This window comes from Ranitomeya variabilis, chromosome 2 (assembly GCF_051348905.1).
Source record: "Ranitomeya variabilis isolate aRanVar5 chromosome 2, aRanVar5.hap1, whole genome shotgun sequence".
Lineage (NCBI taxonomy): Eukaryota > Metazoa > Chordata > Amphibia > Anura > Dendrobatidae > Ranitomeya > Ranitomeya variabilis.
Window position 1 is genome coordinate 209,370,950 of NC_135233.1, and position 16,028 is coordinate 209,386,977.

The 16,028-nt window shown below is 42.5% G+C and overlaps 1 protein-coding gene across 8 annotated transcripts in view; it reads right to left on the reverse strand.

Annotated features, from left to right (window-relative positions):
- The window catches only part of DENND1A (DENN domain containing 1A), an 851,690-nt gene that overhangs the window by 356,592 nt on the left and 479,070 nt on the right, over window positions 1-16,028 (reverse strand). The window lies entirely within an intron of this gene.

Here is a 16,028-nt window from a genome sequence, read left to right on the forward strand (position 1 = left end):
GTATGGAACTTTCTTTTGTCGCTTGATCACCCGCTGACATCGCTGGATCGTTGTGTGTGACAGCGATCCAGCGATGTGTTCGCTTGTAACCCGGGTAAACATCGGGTAACTAAGCGCAGGGCTGCCCTTAGTAACCCGATGTTTACCGTGGTTACCAGCGTAAACGTAAAAAAAGCCAAACAGTACATACTCACATTCCGGTGTCTGTCCTCCGGCGTCTCAGCTTCTCTGCACTGTGAGCGCCGGCCAGCCAGAAAGCGAGCACAGCGGTGACGTCTGACGTCACCGCTGTGCTTTCCGGCCGCTGTGCTTACACAGTGCAGAGAAGCTGAGACGCCGGGGGACAGACACCGGACTGTAAGTATGTACTGTTTGTTTTTTTACGTTTACGCTGGTAACCAGGGTAAACATCGGGTTACTAAGCGCGGCCCTGCGCTTAGTAACCCGATGTTTACCCTGGTTACCCGGGGACTTCGGCATCGCTCCAGCGCCGTGATTGCAACGTGTGACCGCAGTCTACGACGCTGGAGCGATACTCATACGACGCTGCGACGTCACGGATCGTGCCGTCGTAGCGTCCAAAGTGTGACTGTGTGACAGTACCCTAACAGTCTGTCAATGGTTCTGAGTCTACAAAGTTATCACTAGATATATATACAGAAATAACAAGGACTTAAACAAGCACACAGCTCAGGATAGTGAGATCCATGATTAGGAAAAAAATGCTATGGAAACGGAAGATGCTGGTGGCCAAGGGATTGAGATTCTTCAGGACCGATAAAAGCCCTATCGGGATCTGAAAGGGAGGAGGATGGAGCTCAGCAGCTAACTGCTGCATTGCACCTCTGGAGAGAGGTGACTGAGATCTTATTCATTTACTGGTCTCCTAAAATTTAACTACTGTGCACTCTCAGTGAGGCTCTAGTGGTCCAACGCCATTGAAACCAACTATACACTATATAAGGTCTCATTGCGGGATAAAATATATCAGACAGTAAAAGCAAGTTAATAGCAAACTTGCTTAATTTCATGCTATCTAACTGAAGCAGTTTCATAACACGAGAACACTCCTTTAAGAACACGCGTTAGCCACCATTTAACCACATCAACATGCCGTTTTATTGCAAATTGGCACAGTTTTCAAATGCTTTAGGGAAAAGAAATAAATGAAATCCAACTCATTGGCGAAATCACGCTAAGACAAAGCGGTTTTGACTGTAAAAGACAAGTTAGAATTGAAAGCCAATTTTTAACATCTTGCAACAAAAGAAGATATTGATGGAAGGGAAATATCCTAGGACATGTCTTAAGTTATTAGCATAAATGGAAAATAATTCCAGGCAAACAACAGACAAGATCCCAGCGCAGTGGAATCAGTAAGCCAAACTTCCGACTTCATCTCCTCAATTTCCATGACACCAACTCCACCAAAATGGGCTCAGACTCCACAGACCTGACAGGGCTGTTGAGTCGGTGAGCCAAAACTCCAACTCCTCAATTTCCATGACTCCGACTCCTCAGCCCTGCTAGATCCACTGGCATATGCCAAATGTCTGTAAACTGTTGGCAATTTGTCAATGTGATTTATGGAGCTATTCACCATATGTAGCTATCTAAAATTATTAGGCTAGGGCACCATTTCCCAAACTCCAGTCCTCATGGCCTCCAACAGATCATGTTTTAAAGATTTCCTTACTATTGTCAAGGTGATGGAATTATTATCAAGGCATCTTTTTTTACCTCTGCAAGTTAAGGAAATCCTGAAAACATGATCTGTTGGGGTTCCTGAGGACTGGAGTTTGGAAAATAACGAGCTAGGGTGATGCAGTGCCCACAAGTTTCCATGAACATTACAAAAGTATCCAAAAGATAAAAAATATACACTACCGTTCAAAAGGTTAGGGTCACCCAGACAATTTTGTGTTTTCCATGAAAACTCATACTTTTATTAATCAAATGAGTTGCCAAATGAATGTAAAATCTAGCCCAGAAATTGACAAGGTTCGAAAAAAAGATTTTTATTTGAAATAATAATGTTCTCCTTCAAGCTTTGCTTTCGTCAAAGAATGCTCCCTTTGCAGCAGTTACAGCATTGCAGACCTTTGGCATTCTAGCAGTTAATTTGCTGAGGTAATCTGGAGAAATTTCACCCCATGCTTCCAGAAGCCCTTCCCACAAGTTGGTTTGGCTTGATGGGCACTTTTTGCGTACCATACAGTCAAGCTGCTCCCACAACAGCTCAATGGGGCTGAGATCTGGTGACTGCGCTGGCCACTCCATTACAGATAGAATACCAGCTGACTGCTTCTTCCCTAAATAGTCCTTGCATAATTTGGAGGTGTGCTTTGGGTCATTGTGCTTTTGTAGGATGAAATTGGCTCCAATCAAGCGCTGTCCACAGGGTATGGCATGGCGTTGCAAACTGGAGTGATAGCCTTCCTTATTCAATATCCCTTTTACCTTGTATAAATCTCCCACTTTACCAGCACCAAAGCAACCCCAGACCATCACATTACCTCCACTATGCTTGACAGATGGCGTCAGACACTCTTCCAGCATCTTTTCAGTTGTTCTGCATCTCACAAATGTTCTTCTGTGTGATCCAAACACCTCAAACTTGAATTTGTCTGTCCATAACACTTTTTTCCAATCTTCCTCTGTCCAATGTCTGTGTTCTTTTGCCCATATTTATCTTTTCCTTTTATTAGCCAGTCTCAGAGATGGCTTTTTCTTTGCCACTCTGCCCTGAAGGCCAGCATCCCGGAGTCGCCTATTCACTGTAGACGTTGACACTGGAGTTTTGCGTGTACTATTTAATTAAGCTGCCAGTTGAGGACCTGTGAGACGTTGATCGCTCAACTACAGACTCTAATGTATTTGTCTTGTTGCTCTGTTGTGCAGCGGGGCCTCCCACTTCTCTTTCTACTCTGGTTAGAGCCTGGTTTGTGCTCTCTTCTGAAGGGAGAAATACACACCATTGTAGGAAATCTTCAGTTTCTTGGCAATTTCTCACGTGGAATAGCCTTAATTTCTAACAACAAGAATAGACTGTCGAGTTTCACATGAAAGTTCTTTTTTTCTGGCCATTTTGAGAGTTTAATGGAACCAACAAATGCAATGCTCAAAATTCTCAACTAGCTCAAAGGAAGGTCAGGTTTATAGGTTCTCTAATCAGCTAAACTGTTTTCAGCTGTGCTAACATACTTGCACAAGGGTTTTCAAGGGTATTCTAACCATCCATTAGCCTTCTTACACAGCTAGCAAACACAAAGTAGAATAAGAACACTGGAGTGATGGTTGTTGGAAATGGGCCTACACTTATGAAGATAGATGGTGGCCCGATTAACGTATCAGGTATTCTAGAAAATGTAGGTAGTATATAGCACAGGATACGTACTATATTGCACAGTGATGTAGTATATAACACAACCGACGTAGTATACAACATAGCTACGTAGTATATAACAGAGCTAAATAGCTACATAGTATGTAACACAGCGTACGTAATATATAGCAGAGCTATGTAGTATATAACACAGCCACGTAGTATATAACATAGCCACGTAGTGTATTGCACAGGTATGTAGTATATTTGTCAGCCACGTAGTATATAACATAGCCACGTAGTATATTGTATTGCCACGTAGTATATTGCACAGGCACGTAGTATATTGCACAGCCACATAGTATATAACACAGTCACACAGTGAATTGCACAGCTACGTAGTGTATTGCACAGCTATGTAGTATATTGGTCAGCCATGTAGTATATAGCAGAGTCACGTAGTATACAACATAGCCACGTAGTATATTGTAGAGGCACGTAGTATATTGCATAGCTATGTAGTATATTGCACAGCCACGTAGTATATAACAGAGCCACGTAATATATTGCAGTCGACGTAGTATATAACAGAACCAACACAGCCACATAGTATATTGCACAGCTACGTAGTATATAACACAGAGATGTAGTATATAACAGAGGCCACGCAGTATGTAACACAGCCCACATAGTATCCTGGATTGCCTCGTACCTTTCCAACCGCACAATCAGTGTTTCCCACTCCCACACTATCTCCTCATCCCGCCCTCTCTGTTGGAGTCCCCCAAGGCTCTGTTCTAGGACCCCTACTCTTCTCAATCTATACACTTGGCTTGGGACAACTCATAAAGTCCCATGGATTCCAGTACCACCTTTATGTTGATGACACTCAGATCTACCTCTCTGGCCCAGATGTCACCGCTCTGCTGTCCAGAATCCCAGAGTGCCTATCAGCCATATCCTCCTTCTCCTCTCGCTTCCTCAAACTCAATGTGGACAAATCTGAACTCATCATCTTTCCTCCATCCCACAGATCTTCCTTACCTGACCTATCTATCGCAATCAATGACATCATGCTTTCCCCCGTACCAGAAGTCTGCTACCTTGGAGTAACCTTCGACTCTGCCCTGTCCTTCAAACCGCACATCCAAGCTCTTTCCACCTCCTGTCGCCTCCAGCTCAAAAATATCTCCAGAATCCGTCCTTTCCTCAACCTTCAGTCTACTAAAATGCTTGTGCACGCCCTCATCATCTCCCGCCTTGACTACTGCAACGTCCTTTTCTGCGGCCTCCCTGCTAATACCCTTGCACCGCTCTAGTCCATCCTTAACTCTGCTGCCCGACTAATCCATCTCTCTCCTCGCTACTCCTCCGCTTCCCCCTCTGCAAATCTCTTCACTGGCTCCCATTCCCTCAGCGTATCCAGTTCAAATTACTAATACTGACCTACAAAGCCATCCATAACCTGCCCCCTCCATATATCTCTGAACTAATCTCCCGATATCTTCCCTCACGTAATCTCCGGTCCTCCCAAGACCTCCTTCTCTCCTCCACACTTATTCGCTCCTCATCCAATCGCCTCCAAGACTTCTCCCGAATATCCCCCATCCTCTGGAACTCTCTGCCCCAACACGTCCGACTATCAACCACATTCAGATCCTTCAGACGGAACCTGAAAACTCATCTCTTCAGGAAAGCCTACAGCCTGCACTGACCCCGCTGCCTCCTCATCACTACCGAAGCTACCGCCTCACCAACACCGGAGCTCCTGCAACCCCCAACCTACTGTCTCCTTCCCCATAATCCTGTAGAATGTAAGCCCGCAAGGGCAGGGTCCTCGCCCCTCTGTATCAGTCCGTCATTGTTAGTTTGTTTACTGTAAGTGATATCTGTAACTTGTATGTAACCCCTTCTCATGTACAGCACCATGGAATCAATGGTGCTATATAAATAAATAATAATAATAATAATATAGCAATGTGGGCACTATATGCGTGGTTAAAAAAATACTTAAAATAAAAAATAAACATATACTCATCTTCCGAAGGCCCCTTGAAGTCCTGGAGCCTGTGTGCGATGCACGCGGCAGCTTCCGGTCCCAGGGTTGGTATGAGCGCAGGACCTGTGATAACGTCGCGGTCACATGACCGCGACATCATGGCAGGTCCTTCTCGCATACCATCCTTGGCAACGGAACCTGCCGCTTGCACTGTCAAGGACAGCGCGCGACGTTGGAAGGTGAGAATAATCTTTTTTTTAATTATTATTTGTAACATTAGATCTTTTTACAATTGATGCTGCGTACGCAGCATCAACAGTAAAAAGTTGGTCACACAGGGTTAATAGCTGCGTTAACGGAGTGCGTTACACCGTGCTCCGTTAACGCTGGCATTAATCCGATGTGAGCGCTCAGCGCTGACTGCATGGCAGTAAAGCAGCGGCCATTTCGCTGCCAGACTATGGACGTCGCTGACTGGTCGTGGGCGTTTTGCCACGACCAATCAGCGACTTGGATTTCCATGACAGACAGAGGCCGCGACCAATGAATATCCGTGACAGACAGACAGAAGGACAGACAGAAAGACGGAAGTGACCCTTAGACAATTATATAGTAGATTGCATTACAAGCCAGACGTTTGCAGCTAGAATAGTCATTTACCACATTAACAATGTATAGAGTGTATTTCTGAATCATTTAATGTTAGCTTCATTGAAAAAAACTGTGCTTTTCTTTCAAAAATAAGGAAATTTCTAAGTGACCCTAAACTTTTGAAGGCAGCGTATATATGAAGTCCAAAATTGTTGGATTGTTTATACCACTGGATGTTTGCAACTTTTCCAAAGTTTTCGATAATTCCATAATTTTACCATTACGTGCACCTAGTGTCATTGAGTCCTAAAAGTCTATTGCCATGAGCAGAAAGATGATAAGAAAAAGCAGCAAAACGAGGAGTGTGCCAAGAGGGGCAAAGTAGAAAAAGCAGCAGGAGAAGCTACAATCACAAAGAAACGATAGCAACCGTCTTTGCTTTTATCAGCATGTGAACGAGGGTAAAGAGATGGTCGGCATATTGCAAAACCACAATATAGAAACAGGAAATTCTAAGTGTCCTGAGCCAGATATATGGTAGACGTCATTTTAGAATGAGTTCCACATTACTGTACTTCCTCAGCAGTTCATATAAAGTGATATAAATTATGTGAGATAAGACGTCTCTTTTTGTTTCAAGTCACAGAATAATACATTTCAGAAGTTGGACAAGATTCACAAAATTTCAATTTACAGCTGTGAAAAATGTGCAACTCATTCTTGTATATTGCTCGTGTGAAGAAGTCAGCAGCCGCCATTGATAATAATCTGTAAGGATGCTTTCACCTGGATGTAATGCTGTGTGATTATTGTTTCTATTTTTCTGTTTGATCTCCCAAAAAGAGAGTTATATTACTCTTGACTCCCTCCTTGGAGACATATTAGGTTCATGACATCCCTTGTGAGAGGTTTGAATACCATTGAATTAATACAGATTGTTTATGACACTGCGCTCTATCAATGGGCATTGTTTCAGAAGATTGTGTGATCTTCCATTGGTAGAAGCTCATCTCCAGTACCGATCATCTATAAATCGCCAGGCCACATAACCCAATAGAAATATATTCCCTTAAAGGGATTATATAGAAACAATGATCTTTAGATGTGTTGAGCACATATATCTTACTAATGTGTGCAGAGTGGCACTATATCAGAAGTCTGGGACACCTTTGTAAATAAAAGGATATTAGAATTGGTATTTAGTTATATTTTTAACATATCTTTTTTTCTATTTAGTGAGCAACACCTTTAAAGGGAATCTGTTAGCAGGTTTTTTCTAAGTAATCTTAAAACTCCATGAGTTAGGGGGTTAAAATACAGATTTCAGCAATGCCTCGCTAATCAAGCTCAGTGGTTTGGTTGGCTTGCAATGATTGTTTTAACACCTGTAGCTTATTATTACTGGGACAGAGCAGTGTGTGCCTCCTGGTCTGACACGCCTCCTCCTGTGATAGGCAGCTCACTGTCTATGCACATTGTATATACAGAACCTGGTGTGGGCGGGGTTAGCTGTGGTGTGGGTGCGGTTAGCTTCCTCATCTCTGCTTCATTCTAAATCTAAAAGCTCTGATTGTGTCAGAAAGGATGCACCCAGTAAACTAAGTGAAACATCATTGGATGCAGCTTCTTTTTGCCTACATCGGGCTGCTCCCAGATGGGGTAGCAAAAAACTGCTAACAGATTCAGCTGAACATTGACAATTGTTTCATTGGCTACATCAACGAAGGATGAGCTGTAACATCCAATCCAAACCATGGAAAAGAAAGGTGCCATTTCTAAAAGACACCAGCCATGTTTTTATAATACTTCTCTCAATAAAGACCACGCACTGGACATTAAAGATGCTGCTCTACTGAACTGGACCCCATTTGCACTGCACAGTTTCAATGAAATAACTCGAAAAATACTTGGCTGGAAGAATCTTTGCAATCTTACTGTGGGTTGCAGAAACTGGACTTAATGTGGTCGGCTCATTGCGATGAAGGATGTCTTTATAAAAGTTTTCAAAGGGGTTGTCCGATACTCATAATGATGTCTTATCCTTAAGACAGGTCATCAATATCAGATTGGTGAGCTGTTCTCTGTACTGGTGGCAGGCAGATGTTCTCAGTTGCAGAGTGGAACTACACAGCTCTGTCAACTGTATAGTTGCCGCGGTCAGGTACTGCACATCACGCCTATTCAGCTGCATAGGAATGGATCTGTAGTACCACACTTTCCACCATACAGTTGAGGGAGCTGTGCAGTTCCGCTCCACAACTGATCACTTCCAGCCGGCACAGAGAACGGCTGATCGACAGGGGGTGCTGAGTGCAACCCTCATTTCTGATATTGATTATCTAACCTAACGATAGACCATCAATGTTAAGTACCAGAAAACCCCATTTAAATACAAAATTGTTTATAGAATGAATAATGCAAACATACAGTATGAAAAATACAGGAGATAAAAAAAAAATACTATGCAAAACACTTAACTTTAGAAAAAGGTCACAGTTTATTTTTTGTATATTTTGTGTCAAAGTAAATGATAATAAAAACCCTTAGGGATTAGAATGAAGCCATGTGATCCCCTCGCCGGTCCATTGGGGCACAGGGAATGGACTTATATCTCACTTGCTTAATTCCCTAAAGTTGAGGTTAAAAGGGAGCAATGCTTTAATCTCAAGGAAGCGAGCGGTAAATGATACTCAACTCACTGTCTCATAGGGAAACTCCGAGAAGAACTTGAAACCAGCACACAGATTCCAAAAGACCTTCAGGATGTTTCTTAAGACATCTCAGGTTGCAAGTGTTGCCTTAAATATCTAATAATGCACAGAGAAAAGTTTACGTAGGGGCCTCCAAGTGCATGTTAATGCCGCAGATGGAAAACTTCTCCACCTGGTCAGTCACATGCGCATACATGAAAGAAATTGAACTAAAAAACAGACATACCAGTTATCGAGGTTACGATAAGATTCTGCTTATAAGCAATGGCCATGACAGATTTAAAAAAGTTTTAAAGCTCTGCTGTTTTCCCTCTGTGCTTGTATCATTGTCCAGGGCGTACATAATCAATACACTCATTCCATCAATCCAAAAAAATTCATACGATGCTAAGCAAAGACATAAAGCTGCACAAAGAAACATATATACAACCGACCTTGGGATAGATTTACCAAGCTAAATGCACCAACATTCGAGAGTCATTTGTACAAAAAAAATTAGTTTGTGGGATCCTTGGGCGACAGAGTCCCAGTGGGACCCTTTTTTGCTTTCAATTTTTCCTTCTCACCTTTCAAGAGTTATAACTTCGATTGATAGAGTTGTATCTTGCTTTTTGCAGTAGAACCTGCAGTTCTTGTCATTACCAATTTTTGGGACCTTATACAGTAACTTTCTGATATACTTTTATTCCTTTATTTTTATAGGCAAAGTGACTCCAAAACAGTGTTTCTGCCATTTATTTTTGTTTGTTCAGTTTGGGATAAATCTAAATATTGTGATATTTTATTAGTTCGGACAGTTACGTTCAAAACTGTTTGAAATACTATGTTCATTTGTTATTTTTATTTACATTCCAAGAAAAAACTGGTGATTTGAACATTTATATATTTTTTTAATTAATTTTAAATATTTTTTTTAAAAAATTTTAACTTTTTTTTATATTATCGTAGTTCCTTTAGAACAGAGGTCCCCAACCGCCGGTCCGCGGACCAGGACCGGGCCGTTGGGGTCTTTCAGCCGGTCCGCGGCGCCGCTGACAGCTACTTTAGCGGCTAAACACGCCGGTTGTGCGGCCTCCATTTTGTCACACTCCAGCGCCGCAGCGTTCGTCATTCCCCCTTTGGTGGGCGGCCGTGGAGTTCGGGCGGAAGTCTCCTCCCTCTCATCCGCCACTCCCTCCTCCCATCTCCCGCTGTACGAGCAGGGCGGGCGGCTTCCACAGCCCGCCATGTATTTCCGGAGTCACCATGGGTGAGTCATATCCGGCCTGTGCGTGTGTGCGGGAACAGCGGGCTGGGCCCCTCTGAATGAAGGTATTACCGGCGGTAATTTTGTTGATAGGATTTCATGAAGTGGCCATGAAACTTAATAAATAACAAACTCAGCGCTGCTACATCAGTAAAAAACCAATTGATTAATCATTAATCAATTGGTTTTTTACTGATGTAGCAGAGCTGAGTTTGTTATTTACTGTTTGTTACTCATGTGCTCTCAAGAGAAGTTATCGGTCCACACTGCACTGATAAAAGTACCACAAAGCTTTAGCATGAGGCCAGATGTAGCAGAGAGGAATGTGTCACTTGTAGATTTCATACACAGAGTGATTCATTTGTCGGGTTTATGAAACACTGAACACAGATGTAGCAGAGCTGATGGTGTCACAGCAGAGTACATTCATTAATGATTAATGAATGTACTCTGCTGTGACACCATCAGCTCTGCTACATCTGTGTTCAGTGTTTCATAAACCCGACAAATGAATCACTCTGTGTATGAAATCTACAAGTGACACATTCCTCCGTGCCGGAGGAAATGTTATGGAATGATCAGGAAACTGTCAAGGAGCGAAAGAAAAAGAACAAATCCAGCCCTGCTACATCTGAGTTACAATATTATTAGTGAACCATCACACAGCAGAGGGTTCGTCATAATGTATCAGTGCAGGATAGTGGTCTCTGACCTATCGCTTGTGGGACTATAACAACCAGCATGCCTAAATAGAAAGTAAAAAACATTGATTACTGGTAGTATGTGTCACACAGCGCCACTCTCTGCCGGAGGCTGGTACAGCAGGTGATGATGTCTTCTCTCCTTTTTAGTGTATAAGTATGCACTAAGCTCCATCCCTCCATAACCCCACCCCCATATGACCAAAGCCCCGCCCCTGCCCCACCCCCACCGGGCCATGGAAAACTGGTCTTGCTTAAAGCCGGTCCCTGGTGCAAAAAAGGTTGGGGACCTCTGCTTTAGAAGACTTGAACCTGCAACCGCTTGTACAATACAATGCGGTACTGTTATATTGAAGTGTATTTTCAAAGTTATCGATCTCTTATGAAGCCCAGCCACATAGATCAGTAAACTTGGCAGATACCGGGGCCTACAAAACGCGGCTGGCTAACTTGAAAACACATTGCGGGAAGGGGGGCTGCTTATAGGCATTGAAAGAAACACCACCCACCACTTCCAACCTCTTAAATTACACTGTGACACCTAATGGGATAAACTGCTAGACATCTTTCCCATTGCGTGGGCTCAGTTCCTATACCCACCCCACAGATGCTGTACATGTATGGTGAATATCGCCTATGGAGATCTGGGCCGAGTGAGATCCCAACATGTGGTGGGCCCTGATGATACTTGAATAGTTTTGCCAGGTGGTGATGCCGACCCTGCCTACATGCTGTGCCTCAAATCTAACCTGCTTTAGAAACTTTCAATATCTTCACTAAAGAGGCATTTCTTCACTGAAAAGAGGGCATTGTTTGAAATGGGACACTGTGCATCAAAATATTGGAGCACAATTCTGGAGCAAAATAATCCAACCGATAGTTGTGTCTAATATTTTTCTACACAACCTAATAAAGGGATTTTCTATGCCCGTTGCGCATATAAAGAGAAATAATAGAAGTCACCAAGACAATCTGCCCCTATTGGGGCTCATAATATAAATTTCCTATCAGTATACCTTTGAAATGTGGGTGGAAACCAGAGAATCCAGAGGAAACCCACGGGAGAACATACAAAGTCCTTACAGATGTGGCAGGATTTGAACCCAGGAACCCAGCCCTACAAAGCAACAGTGATAACCACTGAGCCACCAAACAGTGCTAATCACTGAGCCACCATGGTGCACTAATCATTGTGTGGCTACTGTAGCGAGTGAGAATCGCCTATGTGTCACCGGATCGGAATGTCTTATGTTTGTATAAATATTCTTTAGACATTTCCGATAAAAATCTGTTCCTAAGCGTATTATAAGAGAACTTTTTAGTTGCAGACAAATATTTCAGTTTCATCACTTAGTCTGCACTTTAACACATTAAAGTTGGTTCATTACGATACAGTCTAATCAAAAATATTTTATTTCACATTTCAACTCTGTGAGTGTGGCGTATGTGCTAGGACAGCTCCCAAAAGATGCCGAAACAGCGCTCATTTGGTATCCACTGGGGAGAAATTTCTTTTTACACTTTTCTTATTATAAACAGGGTAGGAAAACTTTTTCCCCTTCTTAAACGGAGGTGTCCTGCAAAAAAGTGCAGCCTTCTAGGCTCTTCAGAACCTCAAAAATAGATTTATTAAAGTCGAGAAATATAAAAGGGAAAGTCCACACGGGATGGATTTTACCTGTGGATCTGTAAATCTGGATAGAAATTCAGCAGCAGGCAAGGAAATTAGATTTTCCAAATCTCCTCCACGTGCCGCAAATGTATAAACTTCACAGCATGTTCAATTCAGCTGCGAAATGAGTATGGCTTTGTCAAGGATTTTCCCGACTGAGTTCATTGGCGATGTAAGAATCTGTCATCAAAATTTGCTAGAAATCTAGTGTTGTGGTTCTTATTTCAGATTTCCAGTGGATCCAACATAAAATCTACAGGAGCGAGGAAACTTATAAAACTTTATAAGTTGGATTTTTATTTTACTAATATGCTGAAGTTTCCATACCGATCTCTATGGTTAGCGCTTTTTGCCATTTCACCTTACACCCAGGGTTATCAACGGGAAAGGCTAGAGCAAAAATCCGGCAGGTGAGTGGTATGGGATTGGGAAGGCGAGTAAATGGCCTTCATTCTATTTTAGACCACTGTGTATTAATCTGCAACAAGAAAATCTGCACAGTATGGAGAGTTTTTTCTCTTGTGGTTTTCCCTGTGTATTCTAGGCTGATATGTAGCAGAGGTCTCCGCAAAAAATGGGACCTGCATGCACCTGCTAATAAACGGAAACTGTCAGCAGGACTTCACCCCCCTAAACTATGCATTTGTACATGTAGCTCTTTTAAAAACAAGTCCAGCAATACCTGTACATGGCCAATCCGTTCCTCCATAAGTTATAAACCATAATTCAAATTGATATGCATATGAGGCTTAAGAGTAATTTGTAGATCAGAGGCATCTGTCACTCCAACTCTATTCCCCGCCCAGCTCCACCGCCTTCTGCTTGGCTGTCAGCTGTCAGTCTCTATGTTGTTTAACTTCAGGCAAAGAACCCGTCAGTCAAGCAGGAGGCGGTGGCACTGAACTGGAAATAGAGCTGGAGTGACAGAGGCTTCACATCTACAAATAGCTTATAAGCCTTACTTTCAAATCAATTCAAACACTGATTTCTCAGTATCTACAAATATGAGAAAGAACTGGTAGCTTCATAAAACTGTATGGGTTTATTGAAAATCCATAAAAAAAAATCATCATTACAGAGGAGAGGAAAGTGGACACTGATGTTACTATGGCAAAGTGACTTTCACATGTGATGTATGTATTTCATTAGTTAAATTAATGATGTCTTAGAGGGGAGTGTTCATGTAGTTTTAAAGGAAATCCGTCACCCTTTTGAAGTTTTGGTATTAATAATTTCGTCATACAGGTGAAACTAGTCATACCTGTATGCCTCTTGGAGATGCTCTGCCCAGAAGAGAAGACTGTCTCCGGTTTTCTTTATATAGGTTTTCTCCTTCCCTTCTCTTCAGATATTTGTTTCAGAAAATCCGGCGCCTGCACAATTCTGCTGACTGTTGTTCCTCTACACTGTTGGGAATTCATCTACTATGTGCTGGAGAACTGGCACTAGAAGTCATATCAAAATTGAAGACAGTGCCCACAGAAGGGCGGAACAAAACAGAGGATCGATGGCAGGCAGAATGTGCAGGCGTAAGATATCCGGCCATGCACATGATATGAAACAAATATATGAAGAGAAGGGGAGGAGCAAATCTGTATAATGAAGACCGGAGGCAGCCTTCTTTTACGGGTAGCCTAAATCCCATAGCCTTGAAGATCGAAGCTATAAAAGATGATTTTTACTTAACAAGGCCACGTTCAGGAGGCATAAAGGTATGACCAACTTCATCTGTAGACAACCTGTATGCCCAAATCATTAAGTCCAAAACCTCAAACAGGTGACAGATTCCCTTTAAAGGGAACCTGTCACTCCCAAAATCGAAGGTGAGCTAAGCCCACCGGATTCAGGGGCTTATCTACAGCATTCTGTAATGCTGTAGATAAGCCCCCGATGTATCCTGAAAGATGAGAAAAAAAGGTTAGATTATACTCACCTGGGCGGGGGGTCTGGTCCGGGGCGTCCCATCTACTTACGATGACGTCCTCTTCTTGTCTTCACGCTGCAGCTCCGGCGTACTGATTTGCCCTGTTGAGGGCAGAGCAAAGTACTGCAGTGCACAGGCGCCGGGCCTCTCTGACCTTTCCCAGCGCCTGTGCACTGCAGTACTTTGCTCTGCCCTCAACAGGGCAGACAAAGAACGCCTGCACTGGAGCCACAGCGTGAAGACAAGAAGAGGACGTCATCGTAAGAAGATGGGAGGCTCCGGACCAGACCGCGACACCCATCGGACCGCAGCGGAACCGCCCCTGGGTGAGTATAATCTAATCTCTTTTTCTCATCTTTCAGGATACATCGGGGGCTTATCTACAGCATTACAGAATGCTGTAGATAAGCCCCTGATGCTGGTGGGCTTACCTCCCCTTCGATTTTGGGGGTGACAGGATCCCTTTAAGCAATCTGAAGACATTTGGAAGAAACGTTACGATTAAGGTTGTTGAGTCAAAATGTGTCAAAGTCCATTTTCCTCTGCAATGATGATTTTTGTAATTGATTGTCAATAAAGCCATACAATTTTATGAAACTACCAGTTCTTGCTAATATTTGGAGATATTTACCTGCCTTGACTAACGGATTTACTGGATTTCGGCACTTTTATATCCACGTCAGTGGAGATACTGTTCTTGTGAGTGGAGAAAACCCCTTTCATTTACTGATTTCTCAGTAACGGAGGGATGGACTGGCCATGTAAAGGTATTGCTGGACTTGTCTCTGAAAAAGCTACATGCAGTAAGTATAGTTTGGGATGGGGGGAATAATTTAAACAGATCCTCTTTAAAAGTGCTGTGGTGTCACCACAAGGAAAATTAAACATTTTACAGTACCAATTCAAATTTACAGACTGACTGCATACGTTATGGCACGTTCTCCAGAATCCAAGGTGTTGTCTGTAGCTAATGTCCTGGCGCATAGATAAAGGGACTAAAAAAGGGACTACCCCTTTATGGTATTTTATCTACAATGAATGTCAATGGTAAAGATATGCAGCCATACAGGCATGCAGTTACATACATGGGAATCAATTTTGACAGTATATATTTTAAAGGATATTAGTTGTTTTTCTATTTTTTCTTTAATATAGTTTTCAAATATTTTGCCACAATGGACAAGAAGAGTATCTTCAATCCAAAAATGAACATGGAAGAAAGTGGAAAGAACTGATTAATTTTGTTAAGGCTACCATTTTCACGTAATAGTTCATAGATTAGTGGATCTCCAATATCCATGCATTATCTACGTAAATGCAAGACAAGCATGAAAAAAAAGCAAAGAACAATGACAACAGATAGAATTAAGCTGCAAAATGTGTTGCAGCAGGAGAAGCTATAAAGTATTATTATTTCATAGTCTGCTACAAAGCGGAGAAGGCTTAATGAAATCTCATTCAGATTTACAATCTGAAAAAGCAACTGCACATACAGAGGTGGTTAAATCTGATCTGCCCCCTGACCTTCCAAACCTTTGATCCTATCACAGCAGGTGGGCTTCTGCTCTCCCCCTCTGTGAATCCTTCACTCTTCCGCCATCCTCCCACCAACCTTCTTCAGTAGTATCCTGGATCAGAGACAGGTGACTGGGAGATCCTTATCTCAATCAGCTGCCACAAACTGAGTGTCACAAAACAACCCGAAACTAGATTTCCTCCATGAACATGTGAAAACAAACAGCTTCAATGGAAATGACATCCTACCGGATACATATAAATGATATAGGTTTTCCATAATTTTCCATAATTCTTCACGAACGGTAATAGCAGGTCCATCTACAACACCTTCATCAGTTTTC